Source organism: Nicotiana tabacum, chromosome 5, assembly GCF_000715075.1.
Source record: "Nicotiana tabacum cultivar K326 chromosome 5, ASM71507v2, whole genome shotgun sequence".
Taxonomy (NCBI): domain Eukaryota; kingdom Viridiplantae; phylum Streptophyta; class Magnoliopsida; order Solanales; family Solanaceae; genus Nicotiana; species Nicotiana tabacum.
In genome coordinates this window covers 90,659,727-90,683,570 of record NC_134084.1, presented here as the reverse complement: position 1 = coordinate 90,683,570, position 23,844 = coordinate 90,659,727, and positions in this window count along the sequence as shown.

The window sequence follows — 23,844 nt, the reverse complement described above, 5'->3', positions numbered from 1 at the left end:
AAGTAGTCCTCGTATTGCATAGTGATGTGTAGCGCCTTGTTCTGACCCAACCCTTCAGGTGGTAGCTTATTCTCATGAAACGTAATTTTGTGAATTTCTAATACTTGTCCGACCATGTTAGCCATTTCTCCGCCAGTAATGTTGCTTGGCACATATGCTTCACTTAGCGCCCTCAACAGAGCATTCTTGTGTGCCTCTGAATTTTGTAGCAAAGAAAGTATGGAGATCTGCGCCAGTGTTTTGTTCAGCTGGTCGATGACCTAGTATTCCTTGGCCTGTATCTTTCTCCAAAGATCGTCTGGACCCATCTCAATGATGGGAGATCGATTGGAGGCCTGCTTGCTTGACTCAGCTAGGTGTTATGGGGTATAGACCCTACCAGTTCTTGTCATACCTTGTGCGACAACAGTTTCCTCGAACCTAACCTCGCCTTTCCTCCTTGCCTCAGCTATATAGTCCTATGGTATAGCCTTTGTGTGGAATGAGGTCACGGTCGACATTGCCACTAGGATCGGCATGACCATCTTTACCCCGAACGGAGCATGTCCCTTGGGTGGTAAAATTGCAACTTCGAATGGTGTAGGTGCATTTGTTGGAAACACGAATTCGACCTCAATTGGCGTTGGTGTCTTTGCAGATGACGTTGTTTCAAACTCAAGTGGCACAGACATATTTACCTCGATGTTCCCCGAGGTTGAATTTGGACCATGATTGGATTAAGAGTAACTACTGGCTTCTTTGGGTCATCACCTTCTGCGATCAACCGGATAGACCCCTCGAGATCCCAATCATCCTCTATTTCAATCATGTGAATGCCCCCACCCTTATGGTCTGGTAGAGGGTTGTTGCGGACATTTGGAGCAGGTTCCTTTGCCACAATAATTTTGTTGTCAATCAGAGCCTGGATCTTGTCCTTCACAGAAAGACATTCGTCGATGGTGTGTCCTTTCATGCCGGAATGGTATGCACAGGATTTGTTTGGATTAACCCACTAAGAAGGGTTCTCAGGGGTTACCTCAGGGATAGGGGTGGCGTAACCAGCAGCTTTGAGTCTTTCGTATAACTGGTCAATAGGTTCAGCAATGGCTGTATGTTGTTTAGGAGGTGGTCAAGGTCTAGGGAAGTCTTGGCGTGTTGGGAATATCTGGGTGAAGTAGATTGATATATGGGTGGTGGAGATGATTGATAAGTGGGTGGTGGAGTTTGGTAAGAGGGTGAGGGTGCTTGGTGTAAGCACGTGATTTTTGACCCTCCCCGAGAATTTTCACATTTTAGTGTGAATATGTGAAATTGGGTCTAGTATATCTATTTTTACTATTTTTACTTTATTTCGTTGCAAAAAGAAAATTTCAAAAAAAATACATATATAAATTTTAGTTTATGTATCTCTCATAAACTTGAAAAAATACAAAAATTGCACTTTATTTTGGTATTTTATATAATTTCGAAAATTACAAAAATATAGTTCTATTAAGGTTTTATAATCATTTTTAACTTTGAAAAATACAAAAATATTACTTCATATTTTATCTTAATATTTTTTAAAAAAAAAACGAAAATTACAAAAATAGTTTTATTAATATTTTGTAGCTACTTTAAATCTTGAAAAAATATTTAAAAAATATATAGTTTTGTTTGAATACTAGTCTTATTTTTGTAGTTATTTTGCTTACATAGGACTAGTTAAGCAACGTTTTCCTATTTCTCGGGTCCGGGCAAAAGAATAATATTTGGGTTTAAACTACCCATTTTTAGGCCTAATTTTCGGACCTAGCCCGTAATAATCCGAGCCCACCACGCATGGGGACACAAGTCTTGGACCCCTACACACGTGGGGCCCAATTTTTTGAACAAGACACAAAAATGCACGGGGGACAAGGGCAAAGGGGAGGGGAAATTTTAAAAGGAAAAGAAAGATTTTGAAAGGAGTGGAGCGGACAGAAGGTGAGGGAAAAGAGGAGTGAAATTTTTTTTAAAGCAAAAGTTTTTGAAAAGGGGAATGGCACGTGAAAAGTAGGAAAAAGAATTTTTAAAAAAAAGCAAGAAATTTTTGTTGAAAAAGGGGAGAAGACTTTCACTTCAAAGGGGGACGAACGAAAAAGACTTTGGGGACTTTTTTTTGAAAAATTCTGAACAGGCTACTGTTCATCTTCTTCTTTCTCTTTGAAAGAAGTAGCAAGAGAAAACCCTACTGCCTGCTTCGTCCAAACTACCACCCTCCTCCTCAGGTTCGTCACCTTCCCCACGTCCAAACACCTACTGAGACCAGCCTTTCCACCGTCCGAACCCCAGCAGCACCCCGACTCCCTCGTCGTCCCTGTCCAACCAACGACCCAAAACCCTACTGCGTCGTCAACTGAACCAGTCACAACCCCCACGACCACCCGTCAAGCAGCAGCTACTGCTGCTGCATCGTCTAAACACCGCCTGCCTTACCAGCGAAACCAACAGTTCCGTCGACCCCCACGCCCCAGCTGCTATCGAGCAGCAGTTGCTGCTGCTTCCCTCGTCGGAACCACCATCGCTGCACCCCGACGACCTCAGCTGTTTGTCGTCCCAGTCCGGACGTCGACCACCAACGCTACCCGTCCCAGCTTCACCAGCATCACGTCCGAAAACCACCAGTCTGCCACCTCCCCCATCGCCTAAAATCCACCTGTGGAACCAACAAAAACCACCACCAAACAGGCCTGTCAACCACTGCCCGCAACCCCACCGTCCAAACGCGACCACCACTGCTTCAGCTGATGTTATCGTTGTTCTTTCACTGTTGTCGTGCAGTCCGTTGAGGTCGTCTTTGTTCGTCGAGGTCCGGCGCGTCGAGTCCGTCCGTTGAAGTCGATGTAGAGGTTTGGTCCCTGGTTCTATTCGTTTCTGTCTGTTCAGGTTAGTAAGCTTCACTGTATTAGATAAAGAAATTTTACGTTCAATGTTCGAAGTTGCAATATATCGATTGATATGATAATTTTCTGCCCATGTTTCACCGTATGCATTTTAGTTCATTTCTGGGTTATGTTATTATTGTTTACTTGATGTCGTTTGATTTAGTTGTATTAGTAGTCCTAAGACACAGCTTGACGTTGATTCGCTCGTCCCTTCATTGTCTTAGTTTATTTGGAAAAAATTAATATTAGTACCTGTTGTTACTACGCCCGAAACACTCATTCGCCTAACTTCTTTTATTAAATATTGACAAGTTATGAGATTTTAGTTGTACAGAGGCCGTAAGTTTTAGTATTGTTAAAGGCGTAGAAATGGCATCCTTTAAAAATAAATAAATAATTATAAAAAAAATGAATGAATAAAAAATAATAATAAAAATAAATAAAATGAGACGAGCCTCGCCGGAAAAAATGTACAGATTGCGGGGCCCTCACAAAATATATGTATTAAATACTTAGATTCCGGGACGGGCCGTTTAGCAAATTTCACGGCCCTACCAAAAAATAATAATGCGCTAGTTGCTTTAGGCGCGCCTTTAATAATGTTATCTCCCTAAACTCGGGTGCACATTTATGTGACCCAAATCCAAATCTCAACGAAATCGAAATGTGTCTCTAATCACGGGTACATTGACTGTGACGAGGTCCGAGATGCATTTCCATGACGTTGCAAATTCTTTAAAAAATAAAAATAAAAATGAGATGAGCCTCGCCGAATAAAAATACAAATTGCGGGGCCCTCAGTAAATACTTGTTTAAAATTACTTAGAATTCAGGAGGGTCGTTTAGCGGATTTCACGGCCTCCGCAAAATAATAACGCGATAGTCTCTTTAGGCGCGTGTTTAATAGTTTACTTTCTTAAACTCGGGTGTGCATTTCATGCGACCCAAATCCGATCCCAAAACATCAAATAAAATGTGTTCCGGATTATGGGTGCATTTCATGTGACGTAGTCCAAAGACGTGTTTTAAATGATGTTCACATTTCTTTTAAAAACAATAATAGTAAAGCGGTTAAAAGATAAATTTGCACATAAGTTCATACTTGTATAAAATCAGATAATCAAGCCGAATATAACAATTGAGCGACCGTGCTAGAACCACGGAACTCGGGAATGCCTAACACCTTCTCCCGGGTTAACAGAATTCCTTATCCGGATTTCTGATACGCAGACTGTAATATAGAGTCATTCTTTTCCTCGATTCGGGATTAAAATTGGTGACTTGGGACACCCTAAATCTCCCAAGTGGCGACTCTGAAATAATTAAACCAATCCCGTTTCGATTGTCCTTTAATTGGAAAAAACTCCCCTGCGCCCCTCGGGCGCGTAAAAAGGAGGTGTGACAGCTCTGGCGACTCTGCTGGGGACGAAAACCCAGAACCACTGGTTCAGGGTTAAGAAATTCGAGCTTAGAATAATTGTTATTATTTGGCTTTATTTATTATCTGATTATTACATGTTTTGAGCCTAATGTGCTAAATGCTGCTTTTACCGCTTTGATATTATTTGAACTGTATATAAACTGTGCCGAAACCTTTCTCTTCTTACCTCCGGGGATGTGCTTACTGGTTGAGACTCCCTATTCTGTTAGTGTCATACCCTAAATAAAAGAGGCTCGGAAAGTTTCTAAGCCGGCTGGCCTTTTGGTTCCCGGAAAGGAGCTCCTTCCTCAGCTCGAGTTGTCCGCTCGGGTACACTGTCTAGAACACCGACCTAGGTTTTTTGAACCTAGTATAACAAAGCCACATGACGGATCCCTAGTAGGAACGTTTATTTGCATCATGTGCATTTGACTTAGGGGACTCAACATAGGGGTTGGGTCCATCTAGGACAAGCAACCTGAAAATAATAGACAATCTTTCGGCATCCTATGTGCTACATGTTATATTTAGTCAAGGGCGTATGTGTCATTTAGTCATTTCCAGCATGATGTTATTTTAATCGAAGCATGGGGAACATTTGTGGAATCCAAGAAGCCTTGGAATTCCCTATGTCCCCCACGCTTGCTTTTTGGGAAAGCACATGGGGAACATTTGTGGAATCCAAGAAGTCTTGGAATTCCCATATGTCTCCCACGCTTCATATGTTGGGAAAAGCGCATGGGGAGCATTTGCGGAATCCAAGAAGTCTTGGAAATCATTATGTCTCCCATGCCACATTTTTGAAAGAAATAATAAATATAAAAAATAAAAATACAAACAAAAACAAAGCATGAAAATTCAAAAAAAAAATTGTATGTTGTCATCATTTTCCACATATAAGAAAATCGTGAAAAGATGAGGAAATGGCAGTGTAGAGATATAACTACTTATTTTTAGAAAGAAAAAAAAACAATGTCCAAGTAGTATCGAAACTCTGCCGAAAATTTGAGAAAATGAAAAGAAATGTCTTATTGGTTTGTTATATTAAAAACAAAGGAAAAATAGAGAAAAAAAATCATCATTGTTCTGTCTTGTTTTTTTTCAGAAATATATAAAAGAAAATAGTTTGTTTTGCCATGAAGATTAAAATGGAAAAGAGTCTCGTTTTTGAAATGTTTTATTTTGTTTGTCTGTGAATATGCCAAAAATAAAAACAAAAAGAGTCGGGCGTGAACGTGATTTTATTATTTGTTCCAAAATAAATATATATATAATCCAAAAAAATCAAAAGAAAATTCAAAATTCAAAAAATATTTTTTTTAAGCATTTCTTTTGTTAAAGGTAAAAAATCCAAAAAAAAAAACATTTTCCTTTTTCTTTAGAATAAGAAAAACACATGAAAAAAAAGGAAGGAATGTTTTATGTTTTACGTTAGTTAGTTTGTTTGTTATGAACGAAAAATAATAGTTTGGTTGTTTGCTATATAAAAAAAAGAGAATAGAAAATGGAAAAGGGTCTTATATATATATATATATATAGAAAATGGAAAAGGGTCTTCTCAATAATAGTTTATTTGCCCGAACTACGCGGGTTTGATTCTCACCGGATGTGAGATACGTAGGCAACCCTCATCGGGTCCAACCCCACCTTTGTTAAAATAGCCAAAAACAAAAAAAAAATAATAAAAGAATAACATGTCAAATTTTAATTTTGTCATAAAGAAGTCGGGTGACGTTGTTTTATCAAGACATAGCCGAATGTTCCCGAGAGGGACGCCGGAAGGCTGACTTTGCATAAACAGCCACCTTTGGGTCATATTTAAGATTTGGTCCAGTTGACCACAGCCTTAAAAATCTTCGTCCCCGAGACGTTGAAAGACCGTGTTCGCAATATTGACTTTTCTAATTTTGAAAAACGATAAAAAGAGTTATAAATAAGTCAGGTGATGCTGTTTTGTCATAAATAGCCGAATGTTCTCGAAAGGGACGCCGGAAGGCTGACTTGGCATAAACAGCCACATTTGGGTCATTTTGAGATATGGACCCACACAGCCTTCAAAATTTTCGTCCCCGAGGCGCTGAAGGGCCGTGTTCGCAACACCAGGTTTTCATTATAATTTGAAAGCAAAAAAAAACAAAGAGTCGACGGTCAGGTGAATGCCGTTTGGATGTTTAGTCAAAAAAAATATGAAAAAATAAAATAAGCCGAGCCAGTTTCGGCCGCGTCTTAAACCGTTCTTGCCGAAGTAGCCTTAGAGTATCTGTTAGTTGTCGAAAGGTTATATTCGTAAAAGAACGGACAAGTTTGTAAAAGTGTCATAAAATAATTCTCCCCGGCCTCAAAATTCATATGAAATTTGGAAGGGGCCACATTGGCAAAAATAACCATTTGGTTGCATTTGTCGAACAGAGAAAGGGAGTTAGCCTTTTGTTTTTGAGTTTATAAATCTTTTGATTAAAATAGGCGGGTTGTTTGATTTTCAAGTTGGTAGGTCACCTTTAAACCTTTGAAACCCAGTTTGTTTTAATATGAAAAGTGAAAAGAAAAAAATGTTCATTATTGTTTATCTTTTATTAGCCCGAACTACGCAAGGTCTGATTCATGCGGGGTCATGATACGTAGGCAATCTCCATAAGATTCGACCACAACAAAAAAAGAAAAATGAAAAAGAGCAAAATGAAAAAAAAGAAAAGAGAAAGAAAACACAACAACAAAAAAGAAATGAAAAAAAAAGAAAAGAGAAAGAAAAGAAAAAAAAGAAAAAAAAACATCGAAAAAGAAAAAGAAAAAAGATGTTGTCAATAATGAGGACCGACTTTACTGAGTCCATTCTAACCTGTTTGTTTTGCAAATAAGTTAAGGTGGTTGGTTTGTGGTAAGCCGGACAATGACACCCGGAATCCTTTACTTGCACCTCATGATGCACACTCTGCGGGGATCAGGCCTGATGATAGAAGCATTCCAGTCCTATTGGGAACTTGTTGACTAAGGGTAATGATATTGAAGTTGGCAATGGTCTTGACAATACTAATGCAAAGCTCAGTGGCTAAGATGCCAAGTTTGATAAAGTGGGAGGACGCTCCGTTCCTTGGTTAGCAAGAAAGAAGCTGTTGGTGGCTTATTTTGTTGTCATTCCTGTTCGGATTATTCTTAGGGTTGTAATCCAAGTATTGTCTTGTGTCAAACCTTCCTATCTTTCCATTTTGACATATAAGTTTGTTTAAGTTTTGTCGAGGTTGGGTTAGAATTTTATTCTGGTTGTTTTGTTTGTCTGGTCATTCAAACCATTTCACCGGTAATCTAATGCAAAATCCCGTCCTTTTTATTTCAAGTTTTGTTTAGTCCTTTTATCATTTTTTATTCAATGCCGATTCTAGGGACATGACATGCGCACCCAATTTGGGCCTAGTCTTTAAAGTTAATCATAAAACCCCAGAAAGGCGATCAATCCATTTAAAGAAAATAAGGACGGTTTGAGATTATTCAGAGCTCGAGTCATGTGGAACTGGGGCAAGTTAAGCACAAAGAAAACCGTTAAAAGCAAGATTCGCCAAACTGGCATGAGGGTTGTTCAAGATAATGAGAGTTAGAGTGTCGCCCAACGGTGTTTTAGAAGTGACAAATGAACAAACAGATGTTGAATATAATTGTCAAGTCCGGCACCATCGGAAGAGACTATAAATCTATTGTTTAATTGTGTTGTTTGCACTTGGCATGTTTTGAGGACTGGAATGACGAAGGCATTTTGTTCTGCTACCCAAACACTTTTATCCTTCGTTACCCCTTTGAGCCTTATTTATTTTCTTTCATACCCCTCGTTCGGAATTAGTAGCAACGAATAAAATACGCGAGCATGGCGGGTAAGAGAAAAGAAAGAAAAGAAAACAACAAAATGGAAAAAGAAGAATAAAAGAAAAAGAGAGAAAGAAAAAAACGACAAAAGAAAATGAGAAAAGAAAAAGAGAAAAGAAAAATGATAACAAAAAGCAAAAAAAGGAAAGTCAAATGAAAAAGAGGAATTGGGAACTACGTTTGACCTGATTCCTCAAAGAGGATATGTAGGCGCTTCACGGCTCGGTTATAGTTTTGAAAAATAAAAAAAAATAAAAAACAATTAAGATATCCCCAAGCAAGAAACTGGGGCAGAGGTTGCGGTCGTTGTAAATAAATCTAATTCCGAAGGTTGTAACTAATAACCCAAAAAAATTAATGTATTTTTGAGCCTTTTATACCCTTTCTTTCTAGTCTGTCCAAAACCCCATTACGGCCCAAAGAAAGACCTTCCGATCAGTTTTCAAAAATGCCAAGTCAGACAAATGAAGAGTCTTACCGGCGAACATAACATCCTGTTCCACAGCAGAAAGGACTCTAATCTCCAACAGAAAGAGTCATACCAGCAACACTCCAAATCCCCAGCTAGAGAGAGATATAAAACGAGAGAGTCTTATTGGTGAAAACCTTCACAGGCACCATAAGGCGATGAAAGCTGAGAGGAAAACCCAAAAATGAGAGAGACTTGATAGTGAAAACCCTTCGGGCACTACAAGTCGAATAAGATTGAGAATCAGAGGGGGAATCGCCAATTGAAGATCTTGAAAGATGATTGACGGTAAAGGATAGGCCCCATACGCATGTCATGGCCATTAGAGTCGGTATCTGCATTTGATATATCTTTTATTTATAGTTTCTTTTGTAAAAGAGTCATCGTTTCCTTTGTCTTTTATCTTTCTCCTTTCATAAAAAATTTCCCCAATAGAGTCTGTCCGGTCAGAACAAGTATGAAATGACTTCAAAATATGCCATCAGCTTTCCAATTATGCCAGATGAGATCTGACTAGTACCTCCAAATGGTATAGTCAGCAAAGAACAAGCGCGAGGCCAGTGTCAATAAAGATATCCCCAGCAAAAGGAAATTGACAAAAGGATTGACGAGCATCAAGAGGGATATCCTTGCCAAAACCAAGGTTATAAACCTCAAAGACAAGGCCCGTGAACAAAGCAAGGAGAGCAGTGAGCATGATTTGGCGAAATCCATACTAGACTAAAAGGTCGGGGAAATGCCAGTTTCCAAGCTATGCCACAAAAGAAGAGGGATATTCCCCAGCAGGAAGGGATTATCCCCAGCACATAATATCATCCCCAACAAGTTGTGCAACGCAAAGCAAGGAAGGAAAAAAAGGAAAAGCCATCCCGTTGGGAGTATCACAACCAACCACCATGTTTTAAACTAACAATTTTGTTTGATTTGAAACAGGTAAAGGAAATGGCATTGAGGCAGAAACACATGCCACAAGGGATATTATCAAACTGGGGCAGAAAATTTTCCTTCCATTTAGAAAATTTTCTGGAAGTCAGGCACCCCCAGCTGATAACATTTTACCCCCCAACAGGTAAGTAAATCAATGGAGGTAGTCTTTGAAGGAAGAAGCTATGCAAAAACAAAACAAAAACAAAAAAGGAATAAAAAAAAAGAAAAAAAAAAGAAAAAAAGAATGATAATAAAAATGGGGAAGGTAGAAAAGGAAAATTCATCCCAATCCCCAGCAAGTATTCAAGGTAAGACATTTTCAAGTCTTAAAGATATTTTGGGTTCATCCGCCCTCGAATAGGATATTTTGGGTTCATCCGCCCTCGAATAGGATATTTTGGGTTCATCCGCCCTCGAATAGGATATTTCGGGTTCATCCGCCCTCAAATAGGATCTGTTGGGTTCATCCGCCCTCAAATAGGATATGTTGGGTTCATCCGCCCTCAAATAGGATATGTTGGGTTCATCCGCCCTCAAATAGGATATGTTGGGTTCATCCGCCCTCAAATAGGATATGTTGGGTTCATCCGCCCTCAAATAGGATATGTTGGGTTCATCCGCCCTCAAATAGGATATGTCGGGTTCATCCGCCCTCAAATAGGATCTTATTTTCAAAGTTATTGTTAAAGACAGGCGCCCACCTGAATAACGAGAGGAATACATTTCTGTCTTTTCATTTTTTGTTCTGGGTCACCCACCAGTATAATGCGGGAATACATTTCTGTCTTTTCATTTCTGTTCTAGGTCACCCACCAGTATAATACGGGCATATCATTTTTCATATCTTTACAACCAGGCGCCCACCTGTATAACGAGTGGAATACTTTTCAGTCTTTAAATTTCAAACCAGGCGCCCACCTGAATAACGAGAGGAATACTTTTATGTTTTAGTTTGACCAGGCGCCCACCTGAATAACGAGAGGAATACATTTCAGTATTTGCATTTCATGTTCCAGGCGCCCACCTGTATAACGAGAGGCATACATTCAGTATTTGCATTTCATGTTCCAGGCGCCCACCTGTATAACGAGAGGAATACATTTCAGTCTTTTTATTTCAAGTGTTGAATTTGGGAGCCCGCCCAGATAATAGAGGCATACATTCAGTCTTTTTTACTTTTAAGTGTTGAAGTTGGGAGCCCGCCCATAATAACAGAGGAATACATTCAGTCTTTACTTTTAAGTGTTGAAATTGGGAGCCCGCCCAGATAACAGAGGCATACATTCCACGTATTTACCCATAGGAGATGCATTTCCTCCTAAGTTCATTTCACCCATAGGAGACGCATTTCCTCCTAAGTTTGTTTAGTTTCACCCATAGGAGACGCATTTCCTCCCAGGTTTGTTTCAGTTTCACCCATAGGAGATGCATTTCCTCCTAAGTTCAGTTCTACCAATAGGAGACGCACTTCCTAAGTTTATTGTACCCAATAGGAGACGCACTTCCTAAGTTCATTTCACCCATAGGAGACGCACTTCCTAAGTTTAGTTCTACCAATAGGAGACGCACTTCCTAAGTTCAGTTTTACCATTAGGAGACGCACTTCCTAAGAATAGGTTCACCAATAGGAGACGCACTTCCTAAATCCATTGTACCAGTAGGAGACGCACTTCCTAAAAAGTTTCACCAGTAGGAGACGCACTTCCTAAGTTTATTGCACCCAATAGGAGACGCACTTCCTAGGCAAGTTTTACCAGTAGGAGACGCACTTCCTAAGAATAGTTCACCAGTAGGAGACGCACTTCCTAAGCAAGTTTCACCAGTAGGAGACGCACTTCCTAAGCAAGTTTTACCAGTAGGAGACGCACTTCCTAAGTCAGTTTCACCATAGGAGACGCACTTCCTAAAACAAGTTTCACCAATAGGAGACGCACTTCCTAAGCAAGTTTCACCAGTAGGAGACGCACTTCCTAAGCAAGTTTCACCAGTAGGAGACGCACTTCCTAAATCCATTGTACCAGTAGGAGACGCACTTCCTAAAAAGTTTCACCAGTAGGAGACGCACTTCCTAAGCAAGTTTCACCAGTAGGAGACGCACTTCCTAAATCCATTGTACCAGTAGGAGACGCACTTCCTAAAAAGTTTCACCAGTAGGAGACGCACTTCCTAAGAATAGTTCACCAGTAGGAGACGCACTTCCTAGGCAAGTTTTACCAGTAGGAGACGCACTTCCTAAGAATAGTTCACCAGTAGGAGACGCACTTCCTAAAGCAAGTTTCACCAATAGGAGACACACTTCCTAAGCAAGTTTCATCAATAGGAGACGCACTTTCTAAGTCAATTTCACCATAGGAGACGCACTTCCTAAAGTTCAGTTTCACCATAGGAGACGCACTTCCTAAGTTCATTTCACCCATAGGAGACGCACTTCCTAAAGTTCAGTTTCACCATAGGAGACGCACTTCCTAAAGCAAGTTTCACCAATAGGAGACGCACTTCCTAAGCAAGTTTCATCAATAGGAGACGCACTTCCTAAGTTCAGTTTTACCATTAGGAGACGCACTTCCTAAGAATAGGTTCACCAATAGGAGACGCACTTCCTAAGTTCAGTTTCACCAATAGGAGACGCACTTCCTAAGTCCATTGTACCAATAGGAGACGCACTTCCTAACCTAAGTTTCACAAGTAGGAGACGCACTTCTTAAAAAGTTTCACAAGTAGGAGACGCACTTCCTAAAAAGTTCCACAAGTAGGAGACGCACTTCCTAATTTTAGTTTTACCATTAGGAGATGCACTTCCTAAGTTTAATTCCATGCACAGGAAACGCACTTCCTGAATTAAGTTTTCATCATTAGGAGACACACTTCCTAGTCTGGTTCACTCAGGTTATACTTTTGCTTTAGGGGACGCACTCCCGAGTTTGGCTTTTTAGATTATATTTTATTTCAGGAGACGCACTTCCGGAATTGGGATTTCACCCCTAGGAGATGCACTTCCTAGTTTAGCTCATTCCAATTCAACCATAGAAGACACAATTTCTAGTTTGAGTCATTGAGGTTTTCATTTTAGCAGACACATTTTCTGGCAAGAGTTTTGGTTTTACTCAGAGGAGATGCACATCCTAGCCTAGTCTTTAGTTTACTCTCATCATTGCATCAGTAGTGTAAGTGAGTTACAATTTTGCTAACGACTCACAAATCTTCCCAGTACAAACTGGGTTAGAAAATTTTGTCTGTTTTGTTTGTTTTGATTGTCAGGGACCCGCCTGTAGAACGGAGGTTGTTGCGTGTCGAAGATAGAAGAAGTCAGGAGTCCGCCTGTAGAACGGAGAAACATTTTTCAAGATCAAGCAGTGGCCCACCGGAAAGCAGAAGGTTACAACAAAAATCCCCAACACTTAATCCAAGATAGAAGCAACAAGAAGCTCGCCCCAAGAATGCAAGTCAACAGTCTGGGATGATCAACAGAAGCCGGTCACCAAAAAAAAAACACAAGAAGAAAAAAGAAGAAAAAGAAAAGAAAGAACCCAGATTACGGAGGTGGAGAACGAATGTGGTCTGCTCAAGAACTAGCACCTACAGCTAGCAAGTATCAAGGTTCAGATCCAAAGTCTGTATGAAGCACCATTCAAGACTCAAGACCAAGTTTCAGAAGACTTAAGAGATAGGAATCCTTGTAACTAGTAGCTGGTAGGCTTAGTTAGTCTTTTTCAGTTTTCATTTTGTTGTAATGACAGGACCGCAGACCGGAACCTCAACGGAACGGCACCTCGATCGGCTCTTCACCTCGGTACACTTCACTATCTCTCTCATTTCCGAACTACACGTGGCCTGATTCCTGTATAACCAAGGATATGTAGGCAGCTCAGATACCAGGGCTCGGTCACATTCCCTCCCTTTCCTTAAGTGTAGTCCGTCCAAGTAATGGTCGGGTCAAAAACACGGCTAGTCGTTCTTTGACGGAAAACTCTTCGTGTTTCCAGTCAAAGAGGGGCAGCTGTAAGCACGTGATTTTTGACCCTCCCCGAGAATTTTCACATTTTAGTGTGAATATGTGAAATTGGGTCTAGTATAGCTATTTTAACTATTTTTACTTTATTTCGTTGCAAAAAGAAAATTTCAAAAAAAATACATATATAAATTTTAGTTTATGTATCTCTCATAAACTTGAAAAAATACAAAAATTGCACTTTATTTTGGTATTTTATATAATTTCGAAAATTACAAAAATATAGTTCTATTAAGGTTTTATAATCATTTTTAACTTTGAAAAATACAAAAATATTACTTCATATTTTATCTTAATATTTAAAAAAAACGAAAATTACAAAAATAGTTTTATTAATATTTTGTAGCTACTTTAAATCTTGAAAAAATATTTAAAAAATATATAGTTTTGTTTGAATACTAGTCTTATTTTTGTAGTTATTTTGCTTACATAGGACTAGTTAAGCAACGTTTTCCTATTTCTCGGGTCCGGGCAAAAGAATAATATTTGGGTTTAAACTACCCATTTTTAGGCCTAATTTTCGGACCTAGCCCGTAATAATCCGAGCCCACCACGCATGGGGACACAAGTCTTGGACCCCTACACACGTGGGGCCCAATTTTTTGAACAAGACACAAAAATGCACGGGGGACAAGGGCAAAGGGGAGGGGAAATTTTAAAAGGAAAAGAAAGATTTTGAAAGGAGTGGAGCGGACAGAAGGTGAGGGAAAAGAGGAGTGAAATTTTTTAAAGCAAAAGTTTTTGAAAAGGGGAATGGCACGTGAAAAGTAGGAAAAAGAATTTTTAAAAAAAAGCAAGAAATTTTTGTTGAAAAAGGGGAGAAGACTTTCACTTCAAAGGGGGACGAACGAAAAAGACTTTGGGGACTTTTTTTTGAAAAATTCTGAACAGGCTACTGTTCATCTTCTTCTTTCTCTTTGAAAGAAGTAGCAAGAGAAAACCCTACTGCCTGCTTCGTCCAAACTACCACCCTCCTCCTCAGGTTCGTCACCTTCCCCACGTCCAAACACCTACTGAGACCAGCCTTTCCACCGTCCGAACCCCAGCAGCACCCCGACTCCCTCGTCGTCCCTGTCCAACCAACGACCCAAAACCCTACTGCGTCGTCAACTGAACCAGTCACAACCCCCACGACCACCCGTCAAGCAGCAGCTACTGCTGCTGCATCGTCTAAACACCGCCTGCCTTACCAGCGAAACCAACAGTTCCGTCGACCCCCACGCCCTAGCTGCTATCGAGCAGCAGTTGTTGCTGCTTCCCTCGTCGGAACCACCATCGCTGCACCCCGACGACCTCAGCTGTTTGTCGTCCCAGTCCGGACGTCGACCACCAACGCTGCCCGTCCCAGCTTCACCAGCATCACGTCCGAAAACCACCAGTCTGCCACCTCCCCCATCGCCTAAAATCCACCTGTGGAACCAACAAAAACCACCACCAAACAGGCCTGTCAACCACTGCCCGCAACCCCACCGTCCAAACGCGACCACCACTGCTTCAGCTGATGTTATCGTTGTTCTTTCACTGTTGTCGTGCAGTCCGTTGAGGTCGTCTTTGTTCGTCGAGGTCCGGCGCGTCGAGTCCGTCCGTTGAAGTCGATGTAGAGGTTTGGTCCCTGGTTCTATTCGTTTCTGTCTGTTCAGGTTAGTAAGTTTCACTGTATTAGATAAAGAAATTTTACGTTCAATGTTCGAAGTTGCAATATATCGATTGATATGATAATTTTCTGCCCATGTTTCACCGTATGCATTTTAGTTCATTTCTAGGTTATGTTATTATTGTTTACTTGATGTCGTTTGATTTAGTTGTATTAGTAGTCCTAAGACACAGCTTGACGTTGATTCGCTCGTCCCTTCATTGTCTTAGTTTATTTGGACAAAATTAATATTAGTACCTGTTGTTACTACGCCCGAAACACTCATTCGCCTAACTTCTTTTATTAAATCTTGACAAGTTATGAGATTTTAGTTGTACAGAGGCCGTAAGTTTTAGTATTGTTAAAGGCGTAGAAATGGCATCCTTTAAAAATAAATAAATAATTATAAAAAAAAATGAATGAATAAAAAATAATAATAAAAATAAATAAAATGAGACGAGCCTCGCCGGAAAAAATGTACAGATTGCGGGGCCCTCACAAAATATATGTATTAAATACTTAGATTCCGGGACGGGCCGTTTAGCAAATTTCACGGCCCTACCAAAAAATAATAATGCGCTAGTTGCTTTAGGCGCGCCTTTAATAATGTTATCTCCCTAAACTCGGGTGCACATTTATGTGACCCAAATCCAAATCTCAACGAAATCGAAATGTGTCTCTAATCACGGGTACATTGACTGTGACGAGGTCCGAGATGCATTTCCATGACGTTGCAAATTCTTTAAAAAATAAAAATAAAAATGAGATGAGCCTCGCCGAATAAAAATACAAATTGCGGGGCCCTCAGTAAATACTTGTTTAAAATTACTTAGAATTCAGGAGGGTCGTTTAGCGGATTTCACGGCCTCCGCAAAATAATAACGCGATAGTCTCTTTAGGCGCGTGTTTAATAGTTTACTTTCTTAAGCTCGGGTGTGCATTTCATGCGACCCAAATCCGATCCCAAAACATCAAATAAAATGTGTTCCGGATTATGGGTGCATTTCATGTGACGTAGTCCAAAGACGTGTTTTAAATGATGTTCACATTTCTTTTAAAAACAATAATAGTAAAGCGGTTAAAAGATAAATTTGCACATAAGTTCATACTTGTATAAAATCAGATAATCAAGCCGAATATAACAATTGAGCGACCGTGCTAGAACCACGGAACTCGGGAATGCCTAACACCTTCTCCCGGGTTAACAGAATTCCTTATCCGGATTTCTGGTACGCAGACTGTAATATAGAGTCATTCTTTTCCTCGATTCGAGATTAAAATTGGTGACTTGGGACACCCTAAATCTCCCAAGTGGCGACTCTGAAATAATTAAACCAATCCCGTTTCGATTGTCCTTTAATTGGAAAAAACTCCCCATGCGCCCCTCGGGCGCGTAAAAAGGAGGTGTGACACTTGGTAGTTTGGAATAGGCTGATATGTGAGTGGAGGCATTGGATAGGTTTGGTATTTGATGGGAGATTTGGTTCTCTGTGCCATTATTATGGCTCCTACGTCCCTTTTCTTGGACACACCACCGAACTATAAGGCCTATTTGTAGCTTGCAAGGCCTAGAGGTTCGTAACCATACCACTTTTGATGCCTTCTTCAATCCTTTCACCCAACTTGATAATGTCAAAAAATTTGTGTCTCTCAATCATCATCACCCTTTTATAATACTGCGGGTCCTGAGCCTGGACAAAGAATTTGTTCATCTGTTCCTCTTCTAAGATAGGTCTGACTTTAGCAGCTTCGGACCTCCAGTGAGTAGCATACTCGCGAAATGTTTCTGTAGGTTTCTTTTTTAGATTTTGGATGTAGAACACATCCGGCGCATTCTCCATGTTGAACCTGAACCTATCCATAAAGTCAGATGCCATACCTACCTAGTTTGACCACTTCTTCGGATCTTGTCTAATGTACCAAGATAGAGCATCTCCTTTCAGACTCCTCATAAAAAGCTTCATGCAGATTCTCTCGTCTTTCTCTACTCCAACCAGCTTGTCATAGTATGTTCTCAAATGTACTCTTGGATCCCATGTACCATCAAACATCTCGAACTTAGGAGGTTTGTACCCCTCGGGTAGTTCAACATCGGGCTGTATGCAAAGATCCTCATAGTTCAACCCCTCAATTCCCTTGCTTCCTTCAACGCCTTGAATCCGGCTAGTTAATTTCTTAAGTTCCTCAGCCAGGTTCCTGATGAGCGAGTCTTTATCATCAGACTCAGGTGTGCTTGAGATGGGTTGGGTAGAGTGTGGCATGGTCTCCACATAGATGGGGGTGTTATGATAGGTGTGGAAGTGGTCATTTGTGGAGTTTTGGGATTCCGGGATGAGCAGTGGGGTATTGTTGGAAGTATGGCATGTGTTGCAGTGGTGGTGAGGAGCAGGATGATTCTGTGGCTTCCGGATATTTTGTGGAAGTGTGGGGTTCTGAGCATTGGGGAAATTGACATTTGGAGTGGTGAGAGAAAATGATAGATTTGCCAGATTCCGAACCTGATCAAGTTCTTCTTGACATTTCAGCAGTTTTTGTTCGAGTTGGGATGTATTTTCTTTGGAAACCTGAGTACCATGACCATGAGTGACCTCTACCCGTTCAGTTGAGTTCTCTTTTCTGGCGTTGTTTGAATCTTCCATCTTCCCTTTGTTCTTGTTTTTGACAGAACTAAGAGGAGGAGTAGGTGGAGGGCCCCTGGATCTCGTGGAATAAGATGATATTGCCAGAGTGCACGAACTAACTTTTGGGGAGGGGAATAATAAAACAAAAGTAAAAACAAAAAGGTAACAAGTTAGTGAGGATTATAAGAAAATGTTGCGATATTTAAACAAACACATAGTGCAAGAATGTAAATTGTGTCCTAATTTGGGGACCTCTTTGTGCCCGAGGTAGGCCTAGCGACAAATTGATTTAGAGAACTTAAAATGCTAAATGCCTCATTTTGTTGATAAAAAGTAGACGAATCCCAAATCGGCACTAAATAACCGGAAATAAAATGTCACTAGTGGCCATCGGCCTTATTACATTTCATAAAGCAAAAGAAAACTCCTATCTATTTGGTCCCAAAAGGACCTTCCCTAGTTCGGCATCCTTAGCTCTGTCGAACAGCTTTCCCAGCTCGTGAAGTCCCAGCAATAGATAGGCTCTGGCTAGGTGTCCGCCCTCGTTTTCTTCAGCATCTTGGCAATCTTCGATTCTTTTGAGGAATTTCCTTTCCAGCTCCACTATGCCCCGCTCCAAGTATCCTAGTCGTTTGTTGGCGCTGATAGCCATATTCTTCCACTCCTCAATCAGCTTTTGGTTGGATTCTTGTATCTCATGGTGCTCGCTTTCATACTCCCGGATCCTCTTGCGAAGTTGATTGTAATTGACTTGTGCCTTGACCCTTTCATCTATGATCTTGTGGCCCCTAGCAAGCCCTGGCTGGCCTAGATCATCGTGATTATCCTCCAACCAGCCTGAATAGTAGGGAGCGCAACCAGCGTGGTACTTGTCTGGATCGATGGTGTCTCTTCCCATGATGATCTTGCAGTGCCACATATGCTGAGCTTGTCACTTGTAAGGACTGTCATCATCCTGGAAGTCATCCCAGAAATGACTCATCTTGTCGACCCTGGGTATAACCTACTTCCTATCGGCTTGCCTCATAACACGGAGAGGAACGTTAGGGTATGTTCCTCTCAAACCGATTATTATCAGAAATGGTGCACACCTAGATCGGGCGATGAACTCCTCGGTAGGGAACCATTAGAACATCCATTGTACCCAGTACTCAATTAGATTATCAAATAACTCTTCCCATCCTCTGGCATCTTCTGGCTTGGAGAACATGTTGGGTATGTAACTCATTTGCTTCGGATGATGGAAAGCGATATGATTATCCCCCTCTATTCGCTGAATCTCCTATCGGTACTCACCCTTTTGGAGATGCTCCATGAGCCAAAGTTGGAGTAGCAAATTGCAGCCCTCAAAGTGTTTGGCTCCTCGTTGACACTTCTCTAAGGCCCGATATATTTTTGCAATGATCATGGGTACAATACTGAATGGTTGCCCACCAATGCCCTCCATCAGAGTTTTAGTTACCATAGCCATCCTGGTATGGATCCTTGCTTTCTTCATTGGAAACACTATCAACCCCAGGAAACAAAACATGAATACAAAGACCCTTCGGTGAATATACCCTAGTGATATAATGGAAAATTCGTCAAGATAGGTATGGTAGGACTTGCTGTGACAGTACCTCTTGTACAAATAATCAAAAGGGATATAGGACTCTTTTAGTCATGTCAGTTCTGGATTTTTCTTTAAACCCATCATCTTGAGGAAGCCCCTGCCCTTGCGGTTGTCGGGCATTAACAAACCCGGAGTTTCCCATGGTATACCGGCCGATCCTCCTATTTCTTCTAGCTAGGGTGTCATTTCAATATCCCTAATGCGGAACACAGATCTCTCGCAATCCCAGTACAAAGTGGCAGCATCTATGATCTTGTTGTTGGGTTGGATTTTGAGGAGAGAAGGTAGGTTGCCCAGATATTTGTGGACAAGGGTTTGATCACTAGAGTGAAGATCCTACTACCAGCTTAGCAATTTTGGGTGGACGTTGGTGACCATGTCGAATCTGGGGATTTCGTGCCTCATTTTTCTGCAAGACAAAAAGGGGTTAGGCTCTTACCCCCACCGGACTCGACTATTTAATATCAACAATTGGCATAAAAATATTTAGTTCTCCAAATTAATGCATAGAACCTGGTAGTGTCCATTTGGATTTTGGGGATACCCAGTGGACTTTGGACAAGGCTATCTTAAAGAGTCATTATGCGGAGAACATAACTGACTCGGCTAGGTTTGACCATTATGCATACACAGTTTAAACAGAGTACCGTTTCTATGGGGTTTTAGACTGGCACCCTTGAGCGGACAACTCAAGGAGGAAAGGCACGGAACCATCGACTACACCGTTGATCGACTGGTTTTACCGCAAATATGCCTTTTCCGGATTTAGGGGGTGATAATATCGGAAGAGCGCAACCACTCATTATAAGTGTTGCTATGGTATTTGTTTGGCAATATGATGTTGAGCGTGATTATGCAATAATTAAAGGCATGTAGTCACGTATTTGCACGTTTAAGAAAGTAGTAAATATAATAATTTCATAATTTAAAGCGGTAATGAAGGAAAGCAGTAAAGGAAAGAAATAAAAAGACAAGTGAGTTTTGTAATCAAAGAGGAAATTGAATGCTTAAAAGAAATAAACAAATAGTTGTGCGTAAAGAAGCATAAATTCACAATAGTAGTCTGAAATGATAAAAGCCTAAAGATCCCCAGCAGAGTCGCTACACTATCGCGCCCCCTTTTTCCTCGCGGAATCAGGTTTATGACATTTGGAGGGACAACTCGTTCCTTTTGGGAACTGGGTTTGCATTTGAAGAGTCGCCACCTAATGATTTAAGGTGCATTAGGACACCAAAAGAGTTTGATTTGAATAACCAGAGATAGGGTAAGGGCTTGAAATTATTCTAAGGGGAAGGTGTTAGGCACCCCTCAGAATCCACTAGTGTGGTTCCCGGCCAGAAAATAATTGTGAATTGAGATGCAATTAACATATAGACAAATAAGGGTCAAATAGGAGGGGGTTTCACAGAAGGGTTTGAAAAGTGGCATTATCGCGTGGTCATCATATCCATATCTACCCTTCCTACCCCGTCAAGGTATTTAAAGCGCAGAATGGTTTCGATTACTTATTGCATGCTATTACCCGTCCCAATCCTATCAGTCCCGGAGGTACTTAGGACTAATAATCCTAAAAGGAGGGATATTAGGCTTATTTATAGTTTCAAAGGTAAAAATTCTAAGGCAACATACAAAAATACATATTGTATATAAAAAAGGAAAACACATAAGCATATAGGCTCAATTATACCTCCTCAAACAAACAAATAAAGTATCATGTCTTACACATACTACTTAGGTCTGATTCAAAAGCATTAAAGACGAGGGAAATGAGATTGTTGAGGCAGTTTTAGTCTATTGCATAACTCAGATAAGGAATCTGAATCAGACCTGCCTGCTGGTTGTAATGATTAACAAAAGCAGGTTCAGTTTACAGATATTACCCTAAGGCTTGCCTAACTATTTAGACTGGGTTTTATATGCATGATATCTACTGAATTCAGAAGGTGGTAAGACAGTGAGACTCAAAATGAAATGTTTGCAATCCTATATGCATACTTGTTAAACTAGTTAAGGACTCAGATTATTAAAAGAGAGGCAGAATTTAAACGAATTGATTACAAGTTCTGTAACTGATGATTACTAATTTTTAGATCGGACATTGAGTGAAGCAGATCAAATTCAATTAGAAACTCCTATAGGCATGCTTTCTATACATTGCTGATTTTAAAACCTCATAGACATGGTGTCGAAATGCAGAAGCCTTATAAACATGGTATCTATATGTAGTTTGAATATGCAGAAGTTGAAAGTACCCTATAGGCATGATTTCTATATGAAGTTTGAATATGCAGAATTAGACTAGACCTATAGGCATGATTTCTATATGTATTTGAATATGCAGAATTTAGAACATCCTATAGGCATGATTTCTACCCCTTTGCATATATAGTTACCCACCCTTTTCACTAACCAGCCCCAAGTATTTATTACAAATTATTACAAGCCCGAATGAACAATAATTACATCAGAAAAAGTTGAAAAAGTACAACCAGAGGAGGCCTGATTCTTGACTTCCTCTCTGAGATATGAGATAGACCAACTCAAAAGGCCATTGATCCAAAGCCTTTCTCAATTTAAGTGTGTCAGAGTTCCTAAGAGCCCCAATGGGACTCCGGGCAGTGCTCACACCCAAATTGTATCATCAGAAATGGGGATAAGTGCGGTGTGGAAGGGCCAACCCTCAAGTGTCCAAGTTCAGAGGGAGCTCAATGGGTCCCAAAGCAAGGCTCACAAAAGGGGTGCAGAACTTAAAGTCTAAGAGAGAGTGCAAGTGCAGAAACACAGTTCTAAGGGGATAAAGGAGAGGGAAACAACCACAAGCAAGTTGATAAATTTACTCAAAAGGGTTCAAGGGGGTAGAGAAGTTGCAAGGGGGGGTCAGCTTTGGGCATGCACAACAATGGAGATGCTGGCATGCTTACAAGCCTACCAGATCATACATCGGCAGAGAATCATAGAGGTTAGGATCCCAGGGATCAACCTTGAGTCATGGACAATAATATTCAGTACTGCCATGCCTCAAGCAAACCATACACATTGGGGTAGGGGGTTTGGGATTCATAATAAATTCAGAACAGGCAGAAAGGAAATTATAGCAAGCTATAACAAGTACTGAGCTGAACACCAGCAATAGACAGACAAAAGGGTAAAAGCATTAAGTAAACACATTATTGTGAGGCTGGAAATTTAACCAGAACATACCAGTCCAAAGAAGCAAAATACAGTAAAAGCAGGTAGCAGAACTTGAAAACAGGCCACAGTACCAGTAACAAGAGAGAATGCTTTTTGAGTGTGAGTGTGAGTTCAGAAAACCTAGTGTGTTTTTTTGTCTGTGTGTTAATGAAAAGCCAGGAATTTATAGTGTAAAGACATGCAGAAAAATAAGGCAAGAAAATAATTATGGAACTGTATACCAATTAAAATTTATCAATATAAGAACTTCCTTTAATTAAGGAGTTAAAATCAAACGGCAACATGCAATTGCCAAATAAGAAAAGAAATCACATAGGGCTGAATATGACCAATAAGGAAGTATCTCGAGTACACAGTAGGTAATAGACGCTAGGTTCATCAGACTCTAATCAAGGAAAGGTCTGTATGAATCCAATACAAATGTAATCAAGGTAAGGGGATTAATCAAATTGAGTAGAAAAGGTAGGGGTCGAAAGTTCAAAGGAAAGTATTCAAATAGGTCCAAGAGACAGGGAAATCAATACAACAAGGAAAGAATCAATTACAAGAGTGCAATCAGAATTACACAAAGAGGTTTGAAATTAGTCCACAATTAAGGGTTATTTTGAGAGGGAGATTTAGCATATAAAAAAGTGATTAAACATTAGGCATATGAGGTTGAACTCATGACAAAGGGAATAATCACATGACAGTCACATAGGTCAATTTCACCAACATTAGTAATAGAGAAAGGGGAGAGTATCAGAAGAATGCAAAAGGTCAAGTAGAAAGCCTTTCTGAAAATTTTAGTCCAGTTCCAATGATCACATAAAGCAACAGAAGTTGAAACAAAGATTTTGAAACTCGGTCGAGCAATAGATGAAACAACTTCAGAAACTCGAATAGGTCCAAAGAAAATAGGGTTTTGAAACCAAACAAGTTCAGAGATGAGGAACCAGTAAATCACATAGCAAATAGTCTTTGGACTCGAATGAACCCAAAGTTTTAGGGTTTTTACCATCAATCGAGTCATAGAGATGAAAAACAAGCAATCGAACACATACCAACACGAAAATATATTCAGAAACCTCAAAAAGAACTAAGACTTTTAACATGCACACTCCAGTAGAAGAACAACATAAAGAACACAGTAGAATATGTTAAAAATCAAAAAAGCTTCGAAATAATTTAACAAAAAACCTAAATCAAAAAAGGTAAAGATGTTTCGAAAGAAACTTTGAGAA